Source organism: Schistocerca serialis, chromosome 7, assembly GCF_023864345.2.
Source record: "Schistocerca serialis cubense isolate TAMUIC-IGC-003099 chromosome 7, iqSchSeri2.2, whole genome shotgun sequence".
NCBI classification, from domain to species: domain Eukaryota; kingdom Metazoa; phylum Arthropoda; class Insecta; order Orthoptera; family Acrididae; genus Schistocerca; species Schistocerca serialis.
Window position 1 is genome coordinate 500,716,379 of NC_064644.1, and position 15,250 is coordinate 500,731,628.

Below are 15,250 nucleotides of genomic sequence, written 5' to 3' on the forward strand. Positions count from 1 at the left end.
TGCTCACGCGCTGCCTGCGATATGTAAGCTATAAGAGAATATCGGACCAGAGAGCAGTGTTGGCTGCAGTAAGAGCAGTGTTAGTAGGAGTACGTACTAGATAGCAGTCGTGTGTATGGAGTTCGCAAGGCCGGTCGTGGGGAGCGATGGCGGTGCCTCAGCGATCAGTATAAGGTAAAAACAGCCGCGCGCATATGTAGTTTGTTACAACAAAATTTGTACTATTGCTATATCAAGTCCCATGTAAATGTTTTAAAAAATCTTTTGCTAATAATCTTTTTTATAAAATTAACTTTTCTGACAATCATTCATTTGAATTTAAAGAATTTACTAATTTCTGCAATCCATGGTCATCCCAATCACCGTAAAGAAAAAACAGTTGTTTCTTTTTATACATGACAAATTTAGCGGCCAGCATTGCACTGGGCTGTGCCAGAAATTTTTTTATAGGAGCAGATATATACGCGTTATCTGGCGACTTCGTTGAGGTAAGAATTTTCAATTTATTCAGAATGATTTTTCAGGGCCATGTCGCTGCATTGCTGATGTCCAGATTTACCAGCTTACGTTCACAGTCAGTTAATTAATGATAGGTTATATATGCGAGTCACAATTTTATTGAGAGATTAGTCAAATTTTATTATTGGTAGGTTACGGAATTTGTCTGTGGGGAGGTTACACTTGGTGTGAATGGTATAAATATTTTATCTGTTGGGAGGTTACAGCATGAAGTGACCTCTCGGTTATGTCCCATAAATATTAGATGGGATTCGTGTCAGGTCATCTGGGTGGCCAAATCATCACTCAAATTGCCCAGAATGTTATTCAAATCCACCGTGAACAACTGTGGCCCGGTGACATGGCGCATTGTCATCCATAACAATTCTGTCCTTGTTCGCGAACGTGAAATCCATGAATGGCTGCAAATGGTCACCAAGTACCTGAACATATCCAGGACCCAGTCCATTCCACGTAAACGCAGCCTACACCATTATGGAGCCACTACTTTCACGCACACTGTCTTGTTGATTACTGGGGCTCATGGATTCGCAGGCTCTGTGCCACACTCGACGCCTACCGTCAGCTCTTACCAACCGACCTCGGGACGCATCGGACCAGAGGCCAACCGATACGGTCACGAGCCCAGGAGAAGCGCTGCAGCTTGGGTTTTCGTATCTAGCTGGGACCGCTGATTGCCGGGAAGTAGTTGGTACACCATATTTTTCGGAAGACCTTTACCAGCAAGTCTTTCTCCCTTTTACATATTAATAAAACTCCATGCCAGTCAACTTGTAGTTAAACGTGGCACTGTATGACTGATTCCACAGTCTCTGGCAGCAGTCGATTTCTTTCATCAATCCACTGGGCCAACATCAGCCAAACTACTCTTTCCACTGTAACGTTGCTTGCGGGAATAGAAAACAAATATTCGCATAATTTTAGCAGTTGGCATTTGCCTTCAGGATTTTCGGTTTCCTTCAGAAAAATAATCCACCTTTCTACCGCAGAGTGTTTAGACTTCCATTCTTCTGATTCACGCTTAGTTCCTAAAAAGATATATTCCCGAAAACAATTGTCGCCTGATACCTCTACACCATTTTTCGTAAGGTATATAATAGTATTTTCAATCATCACCCAATCTGGCTTTCAGATGGAGTCATCTAATCAAGTACTTGATTTTTATTGGAAGAAACAGCTCATTACTCTAACTAATCAAATGCTGTGGTACAGAAAGCCATTTTCTCTTCCTCAAATTTCGAAATCAGATTAATTATCTCTTGGTTAGCGTTCTCATTATTTAATTTGTTCAAATTCATTTTGGTTTGCATGCCAATAAAATTGATAGTCTTCCTTTCATTAAGACATCTTTGAATGTCGATTAATATATTGCTTATATCAATTATCGCTTTTTATATTTTTTCAAACAGAGCCAAGTTTGGCTGCGGAAACATGAAGTAAATTTCACTGATCGGACAGCTGAAAAAATCTTAAATTATTTTCGGTGGCCTGACTTCGGAGGAAAAAATTGTTTTAGCGGAATCCAAAGCTTAAGAATTCTCTCACCTGCGGGCATTAACGACAGCCATCTTGCTTTTGAGTGAGATAGAAGAGTCTAATGATGGAAATTAACATATAAGCAGAAATCGTTTAGCTTGTCTATCCTTACCGTGTAGGCTATGTTGAAAAACAATGTTCTCGTGACTGTTATTTCAATATCGACGGTTAAGACTCCAGCAGCTCTTGGTATGGTATTGTGCAGAATATGGGCTGGGGATCTAATTACTTCGACTGTTTTTCCTGTTTTTCTTTAATTTGGTGAACCATCTTCCGCTGGCCGCGTCGATGAAGCACCCCGAATTTGGTACTGGTACTGTCTCCACAAAAAGCGATTAATTTTGTTAATGGAATCTGCAGTTGTCTTAAATGCCTGGACAAAATTTTGCAGTTGTCTCCGATGTTTCGTTATTCAGCGAATCAGTCTTCAGCACCTTCCATTGGATTCGATTAGTTTGCGTATAGTATTGAACAACTACAGGGAACATCTTTTCAGCCTTGTGATTCGATGCATCTGTGCCTAAGCCGTAAAATGAAAATTCTTGCAACTGTTTTGTGCATTTTGACACGGAGCGTGGCGCAAGAATATTTTTGACGATCTCCGTAGCTTTTGTCCTGGCTGCAGAGAGCTTCGCGGCGACTTTGGAGTCAGGGTACATTGCGGCATTCAGTCAATAGATTTTAAGGACTGATGATGCTTGTCAACTTTATAAGCTGTTGTTAGTTCTGTAGAGCAATTCTTCATGAGTATCTTCTTCAACCATGAATGTAGAAATAGGCTTTGATGTTGATGCTACCGCTATTCTTTTGTATGATTCTACGTAGAAACGTGATGCTTCACATCTGTCTTACCTCCGTGAGTTACTGAGGTAAAACACCTACAAATTTCACACAACGCTTCCTGATCGATACGTCCTCTCTTAACAAAAAATCACTCTTATGTAATAACCCGAAAAGTGACACTTTCTCTTTCCATCCTTAGGCATTTTCGTAAGCTACAATAAGCAAAGTTTATTAAACGGTAAACAGCCTACAATAACACTATAGTTATCGACGAACACGTTACTATACACTTCGCGCCCAACATATTCACAGAAAACGTTTCAAACATTACTAACTTGCACTCGTTGTTCGTATTACGTGTAGAAACAATCGTCGTATCAGATCTCATTCAACTGGAAACCGCCCGATTCTTCCGCCTGGTGTTCTCTAAATAGTTCCAGCCTCGCACTACTGGAGAAGTCAGGTATTTTCTCGAAAGATGGCGCTCGATGTAGCTGCTTGAATCATCAGCAGCGCCATCTGTAAGATGACATTGTCAACATAAACTTTTTGAAAAATAAAAGTAACCGTGGCTGTATTTACATCTAGTACTAACAACAGATGGAGTTACTTCTTTACTTGATCCAAGTATTTTGCAAAATCGGGACAAAACTGGGTCTTGTCGGGATATCGGGACAAGAAGGTCCATAACGGTGACGCTCCCGATACATCGGGACTGATGGTAACCCTAGCTGCAGGCAGTGTCGTGCTATTAGCAAAGGCACACGCGTCTGTCGTCTGCTGTCATAGCCCATTAACTCCCAAATTCGCACCACTACCATAGCGGATACATTCGTCGTACGTCCGACATTGATTTCTGCGGCTATATCGCGCAGTGTTACTTGTCTGTTAGCAATGGTAACTCTACGCAAAAGTCTCTGCCCTCGGTCGTTAAATGGAGGCCGTCGACCAGTGCGTTGTAATGCCTGAAATGTGGTATTCTGGGCACACATTTGACTATGGATCTCGGAATACTTAATCCTTGACAATTTTCGCGCTGAATGGCTGTTAATTCCGTTGTGCGGCCATAATAACGTCAGAAACCTTTTCTCGTGAATCACTTGAGTACAAATGACAGCTCCGCCAATGCACTGGCCTTTTATACCTTGTGTACGCGATACTACCTCTACCTCTAAGTGCGTGTCTCCTTCACATGACTTTTGTCGCCTCATTGTATTTCACTCGTAAATTCTTTGTAGAACTTTAGGAGTCCCTGGGAACTCCTGGATTTCTAGCGATTTAACCTACTTTTGCACATCACAACTGTTGTTTACTATGTCATTCATCTGAACATGTGACACAGCTATTGGATGACGGCAAAATTCGATTTTTTTATCATCTTCAGTTCCGCAGCTGATTTTTTTAATATTAATAAGAAACCACCACAGATGTAATGATACACATCTATTATGACTGGATCGATTTTGTTCGAAAAAACATCATCAAACTGCAGTGTCAATGGAGTTCTTACAATATTGGCATATTTGTTAGGAAGACTGTTGGCAGTGTAACCTGATGAAGTTCTTTCGAACGAAATTGGTCGTGACGTAATACATGTGTATCAGTACAGCTGTGGTAGTTTCTTACAAATATTTTCATGTATTTTCCTTTCTGCAGAACATTTTAAGGCAGATTTCAGTATTTAGGTTATTCTTTTACCATTTTCTCGTTTCTTTTCTTTCATACCCACAAGTAGATACCGATATTGTGCCGGTGCAATGCTTACATACGTTCAAAATTTAATGACAGTTTGGGACAGTACCTGTGACAATGTTGTGCTATGGTATTTCCAGCAGAAGTGAGCATGCTGACAAGCCAGGCATCTTCTTGACGAATGTGTGAGTGAATGAAGACGCGGAGTGTGCGTTGGAGTCGCGCGTTTGTTTATACAGTAATGGAAATAAGTATACATACACTAGAGCGTGGAAAAGTAAACTGCCTTTATTGACAAGACGAAACCAAAAACACTAATTGGATATTCACTATACACATCGGCCAGTCGCCAATGCTGCTATGCTGGTATATAGATCGAGAATACAAAATACATAAACGTCTGCCAAGTTCTCTACTGCGCTGGGAATTAAGTATTCATACACCAACAGAAAATGACACTTCTAACAAAGCCAGAACATGTTTAATACTTCATATGCATACCCTTCCGATGTATTACTTCTCGTAACCTCCGTGGCATGGAATGGACCAATTTTCTTGTAGTTTCCGACATAATACTTTTCCATTCTCGAAGGAGAGCCTCTTTCAAAGAGGCCTTACTACGGATGTCGTGTTTTCTCACTCGTGTTTCCAGCTTACTCCACAAGTGTTCGATGGGATTCAAGTCCGGACTCTGAGCTGGTGATTTAAGAGTGTGTGGAGTGTTGTACAGCAACCACAGACGGACAATTTGCGCCGTATGTTTGGGATCATTGTCTTGTTGGAAGTAATAATTTCTAGGAAGACCCAAGGTGTCAACAGCTGTTGTAAGTTCTGTTTGAGAATGTTCATATACACAAATCTGTCCATGATATTAAATATGCTTTCATCACTAAAAAATACAGTATCCCAGAAGTCTGTTGTCTTGGATACATGCTGTTTCGCGCATTCCGTCCGCCACTTCCTGTTCTTTTTGCTGATGTAGGGCTTTCGTCTCGGGACCCTGGCTCTGTAGCCCGAACGATTGAGAATGGTACGAGCTGCCCTTGGAGTGATGTCCTTACGGAAGTGGTCATGTACATATGCGGATAGTGCCGACGCTGTCGTTTTCGTGTTTTTCTTGATGATTCTTAGTAGCATTCTGGTCTCTCTTGTTGTAAGCTTCTGTGGACGACCGTGTCGTTCACTGTTTATTACTACATGTCTGTCCTTATATCGCTTAATGATAGACTGCACAGTCGCTCGGCTTTGTCCTATGATGTTCGGAATTTTGGCATACGGCTTTTGTTCAAGATATTGGGCGACAACGATGTTTCGTTCCTCAATGGTCGTTTCCTTCCCCTTGCGGTCCATTCTGCTGTTCCACGGTACCCACGTCCGACGTGCTGTTGCTTCACGGCCGCCACACGACTACACAAGTGTGGCATGCACTCCGGGGCTGCGTCAGCCGTTTGTTTGGTTGAAAGTAGTCCGCTGTATGAATACATTTTGCCCTGTCGTAGACCGTGCGGAGTGTAACATATGTTATTTTCCCAGAGTAGATTCATGGCGTACGGGAAGCTTCATTACAAAGAACATGGTTATCTGACGTTACATCGTCGTACTTATTCGTGTCGGCGCTGTGGATGATTTACTATCCCAACACACCATCGTAGTTTGTCACCACCTACTGTATGAATACTTATTTCCACGACTGTGTTCAATTATAAACTAAATCCCAGTGAATTTTGATGCTCTCCCCTTCCTTCCCTAATAAAATAACCCATAAAATATGTGGCTGCTTCTAAGTCGGCAAAAGTGCACGACCTAGACCGAAGCCCCATCCTCCATGTTTCACGTAAGTCATACAAACCGATTTCTATTTGTTACACAAGATCCAAAACTTTCGCCAAACAAATAACGTATTAGCACTGTGACAAATTACGCTCCGTTTCTCAAAAAAAGAATTGAAATCCATTAAAGGGAAAAGTTCTAAGCGCGATGACATTTCATCTTAGAAATAAATTTTTATTTCAAAAAAATCTGTTATCGCCTATGGTTTCTTATCAAACCTAAGCCATCATCATACTGTTAACAACAAAGGTTCTACGAAACTTGTCCAAGACAAGATCAATGTCTCGTTCATTTCAGATGATAAATCCAAATTCAAATTTCATAGCGGTTTGTATTCGTTCCTCAGAAACATCTTCCGTGCTATCTGATATTTGTTCCGACATTCAGTTCAAAGGCTGATTATTTGGAACTTAAAAGTAAATACTCACTATGAATTAATTGAAGTTTCACTTCGGATGGACATTAGGATGAATTAATACCAAAGCACAATATTTCATGTTCGAAGGTATTCGTGAAGTATCTACAGAATACATCACATCACTGTACACAGAGCCAAAACCAGAAACTGCAGGCTGTCATTTGTCCACAGCCTTTGCTTATACCTGAGCCGCTGAAACATTGCACTTGACGTTTGCGCATGAAGTTGGCAGCGTAACAGAGTAACAAGTGAAGAACGATAGGCGCTAGGTGTTCAGCGTGGGGCGCCAGCCAATCACAGCGCAGTGAGCACTGCTGTTACTCACGTGCTGTGACGTCAAAGTTCCCGCGTTGCCGGCTTTGTTTAGTGAATGTGTATACAACGTGAATTGTATGTTGTTTACCGCGTGTTTTCGTTGTACTGTGTGCTATATAGTTGTGACTTTCGTTACATTGTGAGTGTACATACTTGGAAAATGCCACCGAAAAGACTTCGTTCACTTAGTGACAATCCTTTGCGTCGAGGGGTGCCGCTAAACAGCCAGGCACTGGAGTTATTACGCAGAACTCGTGAGTTTTACGAGCAGGAGAAAAACTACGTAAGCATTCATGGACAGCCATCAATTCCTGCCGACAAAGTGGTGGAATACGTCGAAAACTCTTGGTATTAGTGCAAGAACCGTAGTAAGTAAGGTAGTATTACTACAAAACTTGGAAGATACTGAAGTGAGCCGTAATGATTCCGAGCTGTCTGGATCAAATAATACATTTTTATCAACCCCGGGAAAGAAGAAAAAGCGGCCTAGTCCTATCACAGATTCAGATTCTTTCCAGACTGATGCAATTCGTAGGCATTTTTATGCTTACTACAGCAGAAAAGAGTATCCGACTGTAGCTAAGTTGTTAATCTTTTTAAAAGAAAGTGAACTCTTCAGGGGTGGTAAAACATCACTAAAAATTGTGCTAAAAAATATGGGTTTCCGTTACAAAACGCTAGACGGACGCAAAGTACTGTGAGAGAGGGCACATATTGTTACCGCTCGTAGCATTTTCTTGCACAAACTTGTGGGCAGAGACATTCATTCCATAATTTGGCTAGACGAAACGTGGGTTAATGCCGGGGAAGCTGTCAGTAAATGTTGGACGGATAACACACCCAGCAGTAGCGGCCATCAGCCGACGGGAAGAGGAGCTAGATTAATTGTGGTTCATGCAGGCTCCTCCAGTGGTTTTGTCCCTGACGCACTTTTAGTTTTTAGATCGAAAAAGACTGGTGATTACCATGAAGATATGGATCACACACGATTTGTTGAGTGGTTTAGGAACCTTTTAAAACAATTTCCTGTCCCTACAACAATTGTAATGGACAATGCTCCATATCATTCGGTGATACAGAACAAAGCCCCAACCACAAATGATCGGAAAGAAGTTATGGTGCAGTGGTTACAGGCTCGAAATATTGCAGCGGATATGACAAACGTTCTGTTGTATTCTCTTGTTAAAGAAAATAAGCCTACGACACCTACATATGTAGTAGACGAAATTGCAAAGGAGCAGGGTCATACTGTAATAAGGCTGCCACCATATCACTGCCATTTCAACCCTATTGAGTTAATATGGAGTGATGTAAAAATATATGTAAGGAACAACAACAAGTCCTTTACAATAACAGAGGTGGAAAAGCTGTTGCATGAAGCTCTTGTGACTGTGGATGCAGCCTCATGGAGAAAAAAAGTAGAGCACGTCGAGAAGCTTATACGAGCAGCACAGACAATAGAAGGAATTATCAGTGGCCATGAACAATTAATGATTTGTCTTGCTGATGACGACGATGAAGACGGTTTTGGCGATGAGTAGGACAACAGTGACGATGGCGAGCTGGATGGAATTGCGCCATTATCGCTGTAAATTGGTGAGTGAAAAATTACTAATATTGGTTATTTATTGCAATCTCGGTTATTATTTATTTTGTAAACTACGTACATTATTGATTTGTAAGTACCAGTCGTCAGATGCTTGTTTTTTTTTGTATTTCTTTGCTCCATTATCGAAAGGGTGCGCATTGTTATGCTTTTACATGCATTGTTATACGGTTGTTTACTTCCTGTCATTGTAGTACAACTAAAAACGAGTTTTTATATACACTGTAATTGCTCAGTCGCTTGCATTTACGAGACGGGACGGAAAACTGTATCGTCTGCTGTGTGTATAGAGGCTGCTGTTGCAACATCGCTATTACAGTGTAGCCAACCTAAATAGACAAAATGCGAACTGTCAAGTGCAATGTTTTGCCGGCGGGGGTATAGGTTTGTTGGGCTACTTGATGGATGTTCCTTACCATTTGCTGAGAAAGAAAGAAACACGACCTGAGGCAGACACAATGCGCCAGTGAGTAGTCCTCTACTGAAGACATAGTGCTATGAATCAGCGGCGGCCGTTGCTCGGCTGTGGAGAAGGCAACGGTGGGGGGTCTACCTGTAGATGAAAGAGGCCGCTAACAGGCTGTTAGTGACGGGAATTTGGCTGGTCCCGTTTCCTCGTACTGTACGCCACCTGCCGGTGCGCACCTGGCCTTCGAGGAGGGGCTCAGCTGGGCGTCCGCGCAGCAGGGAGGGAAGAAAGCCGAAACCGCGCATACTACGAGTTCCATTCCTTGTGAGCAAGCAACTCGCAACGGCAGCTTTGATCATCGTCTACACTGCGAAGAAAAATAAAGACAGGTTCATAGGACTTATCGACCTGGAAAAAGAGTTCGACAATGTCAAATGGTGCCAAATGGTCGAAATTCTACGAAAAAATAGGGGTAAGCTATAGAGAAAGACGACAGTATAATAATATGTACAAGAACCAAGCACAAGGGTGTAAGACTGGGTGTAAGGTGGGGAAGGCTAACCAAAAACTGCGTTTTATTGGCAGGACACTTAGTAAATGTAACAGATCTACTAAGGAGGCTGCCTACAATACGCTTGTCCGTCCTCTTTTAGAGTACTGCTGCGCGGTGTGTGATCCCTACCAGATAGGATTGACGGAATACATCGAAAAAGTTTAAAGGACAGCACGTTTTGTATTATCGTGAAATAGGGGAAAGAGGGTCATTGAAATAGGATTTTGGAGGACATCATTAAAACAAAGGCGTTTTTCGCTGCACGGAGCCTTCTCACGAAATTTCAATCACCAACTTTCTATTCCAAATGCGAAAATATTTTGTTTACACCGACCTACATAGGGAGAAACAATCACCAAGATAGAATAAAGCAAATCAGAGCTCGTACGGAAAGATATACATAGGTGTCCGTTCTTTCCGCGCGCTATGCAAGTTTGGAATAATAGAGAATTGTGCAGGTGGTTCGATGAACCCTCTGCCAGGCACTTGAATGTGATTTTCAGAGTATCCATGTAGATGTAGATGTAGTATTTCGCCCCTGCTGTTCAATCTGTACATCAAAAAGCAAAGACGTAAATAAAAGGTCAAGAGTGGAATTAAAATTCAGGGGAAGGGATAACGATGATAAGCGTCGCTTACGATACTGCTATCCTCAGTGACGTCCTTAGGTTAGTTAGGTTTAAGTAGTTCTAAGTTCTAGGGGACTGATGACCATAGATGTTAAGTCCCATAGTGCTCAGAGCCATTTGAACCATTTATCCTCAGAGAAAGTGAAAAAGAATTACCGAACCTACTGAATGGAATGGACAGTGCTAAGAGTACAAATATGAATTGAGAATAAATTGAAGAAAGGCAAAAGCAGTGAGAAATAGCAGAAATGAGACATCAGGATTGATCATCAGGAAGTAGATGAACTTAAGGATTTCTGTTACCTATACAGCAAAATAACCCTCGATGTATGGAGCAAGGAGGTCATAAAAAATCGGATTAGAACTGGCAAAAAGGGAATTATTGTCCAAGAGAAGTCTAATAGTTGTAACCGCGACCGGAACGCTGTCTGTAGGGAAGATGTCGATAGACGTAGGCGAAGATCAGACTGACTGGCTGAGCGAGAGGCAGGAACTTAAATACATAAATTGGGGACGGCGCTGTCGGACGCTGGGACCACGTGTTCCACCGAGGCGCCCTCACATTGTACGTGGGCCAGGAGGCGCGCGCCGCCTCAGCTTACGGCGCGATGGTGCAGAGACCTCTAGTGTGTCTTCGACGTCCATGCCGTCTGGTGCGGAATCAAAACCCACGGCGCGCGATGCCGGACTAGTATCAAACAAAGGCCTGAATTTGAGGAAGAAATTTCTGAGAATGTACCTTTGGAGTGCAGCATTACATTGCAGTTAAACAGGGACTGTGGAAAAACCAGAAAAACAGAGAATCGAAGGATTTGGGATGTGGTGTTGCAGAAGAATGATGAAAATCAGGTAGACTGATAAGGTAATGAATGAGAAGGCTCTCCGCAGAGTCGGCGAGGCAAGGAATATGCGGGAAACACCGACAAGAAGAACGGACAGGATGGTAGGGTATCTGTTAAGATTCCACAGAATAACTTCCATGGTACTAGAGGGAGCTGTAGAGGTTAAAAAAGTAGAGGAAAAGAGAGATTAGAGTATAAGAAGCAAACAATTGAGGACGTAGGTTTCAAGTGCAACTCTGAGATGAGGAGGTTCGCACAGAAGAGGAATTTGTGGTGGCGCGCCACATCAAACCAGTCAGAAGCACGCAGTCGCCGTGGAACCTAGGAAACAGCAATAGACGGGATACTTCGGTCTTCGCAAGCGAATTGGAAAGATTCATTAATACTACTCTCTGCTGATACAGTCTTCGAGAATTCTTCCGCAGTAAGTTGTGAGGGCCCATTTTCTTTCTTGAGCCTTATATGTAAAAGTGTCGCTTCGGGCGTGTGGTTTTTTTCTTTTTTCATTTTTGACAATAAGCTATAAAAAAGGGTGATGAGGACTAATAATTTCATACAAACTATAAAAATGTGTGTTGTGTGTACATCTCACATCTCCCCCTAAACCTCTGGAGCGATTTCTACCAAGCTTTGTACATACACTGTCGAGGAAGAATCACTGTGGGTAGGACCGCCAAACTATCAAAAGGGTTGTGGTGAAAAAGCAGTGTAGCCCAAGACGCGAGAATACCCTTAGTTTAGTCATGCGGTATTTGTGAATGAGAGCACTTACAGACTTGCAACAAAGTTTACACATAATTTGAAACCTTTAACGCAGTACGTCTTAATAATTAATTGCATTATGTCAATTACTGAAATGCGAGGAAAAACTGCCACATCATGCATGGTGTTTTATTTTATTACTTCTTTGTCACATGCTCTATTCGCAGAAGTTTTCGCATACAGTATCTCCATATGTCATTGTACGACACATAGCTCAGGAGATATGACGTCATAAACACTGAGCCACGTGAAAATGTAACTGCAGGGCAAAATTCGTTACACACACAGATGAAATATGTATAAAAATACGCGTGGAATATGTTAAGTGTGTGTGAAATATATTTGACAACTGTGTATGCGAGCAAAGGCATGGGTATGTAAAGCTCTTGCGAAATTCCTGGAACGATTTCAATAAAATTTGGTACACATATTGGTTATAATGTGGAAAGAAATACTGTAGGCCTAAGAACCACCAGCCTGCTATTGGGGTGAATGTGATAACGTGAGGAGAGAAGGGAGAACTAGGAGATGAACAAACAGCGAGGGGACAGGTACAGTGATAGGGGACCCAGAAGGGAAAGGGGTGAGATGAACAGGGAGAAGGGGAAGGGGGAGATGGACAGAGAGAGCATGGAGGATGAGATGGACGGAGGGAGTGGGAGGAGAAGTCTGACAAAGAGAGAGGGAGAAGAATATGGAATTAGAGGTGGTAGGAGAGGATGAACACAGGAGGGAGTCGCAGATTAGGAGAAAAGTGGAGAAGGAGAAATAGAGAAGGACAGGAGGAGACGGAAAAAAGGGGGCGGTGGAGGAGGCGGTCAGAGAGAAAGGTTTATGGAAATGGACAGAGAAAGAGGGAAAGAGGAGATGGACTAATACAAGAAGATCTGAATAAATACATACTGGGGCAACGCTGCGTACCCACTCAAGGAACACGATAAATGTAATCTTTTTTAATTCCATTGTTTTCTCTTCCAAGCACAGATACTATAAAAACGAATTTGTGTTGGAACCCTGATATTTGTCCTCTATTTTTGTTTCATTTGATGCTATACCACACGCGAGAGAGATGGACACCCTCAATATTGACCATCGTTCATTCTGCATGTGAGAGTAAATGGCTCCAATAATCCCGCTAGGGATCTAAATTTTAACGAATCTGCACTCATACAATGGTTGATAAATGAATAAATAATGTCTTGAGTTAATGTAATTAAATTCTCATCGTAAGAAAGAACTACATGAAAATAATTGATATCAGAAAGAGGGCACATAATGTAATTATTAAGAAAACTGTATCTATGATATTACTTTTTGAGACTGTCACAGTGAAACGTAACTAGCACTTCAATAATTGTTTTTGAGGTGGTTGAAAGGTATCGTAAGGGTAATCTCTGTGACTAAATATGTTGGGAATTTAGCAGTAGAGAGTTGTGAAATGAATTTCAGTAGCACTTTCCTGTAAGGTAGTTCTGGCTGGGAACAGCGTAAACATTTGCGACTTTGCCTTTGGAGAAAGTAATTTTGAATTTGGAACTATATAGCCCCCACCTTGCTAAGACTCACGGACGTAGTTTGTCGTTTCAACATACGAGTATATTAAAGTTTTAATTAAAAATAAGCATTTATTATTGCTTTCCCTCTTCCTTACTTTCAAAACTTATTAATAAGCAAACAGCAGCACTGTACGTCATTGTAACTGAGGAAGTTAGTACCCTGTAAAAGACGAGAAATAATTTCATAATTTTTTTACTCATAGAGCATACGAAGATTCCAAAGGGCTGCTTAGAAGGAGTACATCTTGTCAGATATCTATGCTGGAAGTTAGTTGCAGAATTTTCAGGGAAAACTTAATTATCGGCTTCTACAGTCTCCCCCCGCCCACTACATCACCGCCACTTTCATACTGCACGGCCGGCCGCGCTCAGTCCGGAGCCGCGCGACTGCTACGGTCGCAGGTTCGAATCCTACCTCGGGCATGGATGTGTGTGATGTCCTAAGGTTAGTTAGGTTTAATTACTTCTAAGTTCTAGGCGACTGATTACCTCAGAAGTTAAGTCGCATAGTGCTCAAAGCCATTTGAACCAGGCTGTAGCTGGTGTAGCCGAGCGGTTCTAGGCGCTTCAGTCCGGAACCGCGCGACCGCTACGGTCGTAGGTTCGAATCCTCTCTCGGGCATGGATGTGTGTGATGTCCTTAGGTTAGTTAGGTTTAAGTAGTTCTAAGTTCTAGGGGCCTGATGACCACAGATGTTAAGTCCATAGTGCTCAGAGCCATTTGAACCATACTGCACGATTTTCCTCTCCAGACCTGACGCTGTGCTGGGCTCGGTTATTAAGAAAGACATGAAGTTAATTTTCTAAGAAGAAGCAATATAAACGCTCTAGCTGAATCTCCCGAGAAAAGAAGGTTAATGGACTTAATTGAATTCCGGCTAGGGTGCGCGGAAACAACAGTAAGATCATAGACAATACTTTTTTCATTATTTGAAGGGCACCTATCACATCATGATATACAGACTGTTATGCTAACAGAAAGCAGTTCAGTCACAAACAATAAACAAAATATTTAGAGATTCGAGCCCACATGTAATGATGGTATTTAAAGGTCAAATTTGCAAGTAGACTACAATTCAGACAATTTTAACGACAAATAGAATACATACAAGAAATGTATTTGGAGCTGGGATTGTGGACAACCATCAGCAGTGTAATGGAATGACGACAATGAATATTTGTGGCTGACCGGAACTCGAACCCTGATTCCCCGCTTAGGGCGAGCGGTCTCATTACCCTTTGGCTATACGAGCAAGACTCATGACTACACCCAAACTTCCGTATGTTGTCAACCATGTGTCTTCAACCTGTACTCTTATATCCATCATGCATAATCCCGTACAGGGAAGATAGTTTACTTGAAAGTCGCTCACCAGGTGTCAGCAGTACGGAAAATATTGCCCTTGTTCGGGAAATATATATATAATGGATGTATGAGTACACGATGTAGACACATGGTTGACGAATATGAAAGGTTGGGTCTGGTCGTGAGTCACGCACGGATAGCCAAATGGTCGTACTTGCTTCTCCAGTACGTATACTGAAATTGGAACGTTAGAGAGAAGATTAGCGTAGCCTCTGGGCAAGAATGACACGCAAAATTGTGAAGTGTCTCACACGTTTTGCCGGTACGGTAGCTCAGCGTGTTCGGTCAGAGGTCTGGCTGCCCTCTGCAATAATAATAATAACCGAGTAGAGTATTCAACAGTCAACTAGAACAGGTGTCGCATTAAACTTCCTGGCAGATTAAAACTGTGTGCGTGGTGTGACGAGCCAGTTGCTCGGCCACCATTGACCAGA

General features: G+C 42.1%; 1 protein-coding gene and 1 non-coding gene across 2 annotated transcripts in view; one reads left to right on the forward strand and one right to left on the reverse strand.

Moving 5' to 3' along the window:
- LOC126412375 (semaphorin-2A-like) overlaps nucleotides 1-15,250 on the reverse strand; it is a 1,156,194-nt gene that overhangs the window by 839,528 nt on the left and 301,416 nt on the right. The window lies entirely within an intron of this gene.
- On the forward strand, nucleotides 14,967-15,073 carry LOC126413594 (U6 spliceosomal RNA). Its single transcript, XR_007575380.1, has one exon. It is a non-coding gene; the product is annotated as a U6 spliceosomal RNA (small nuclear RNA).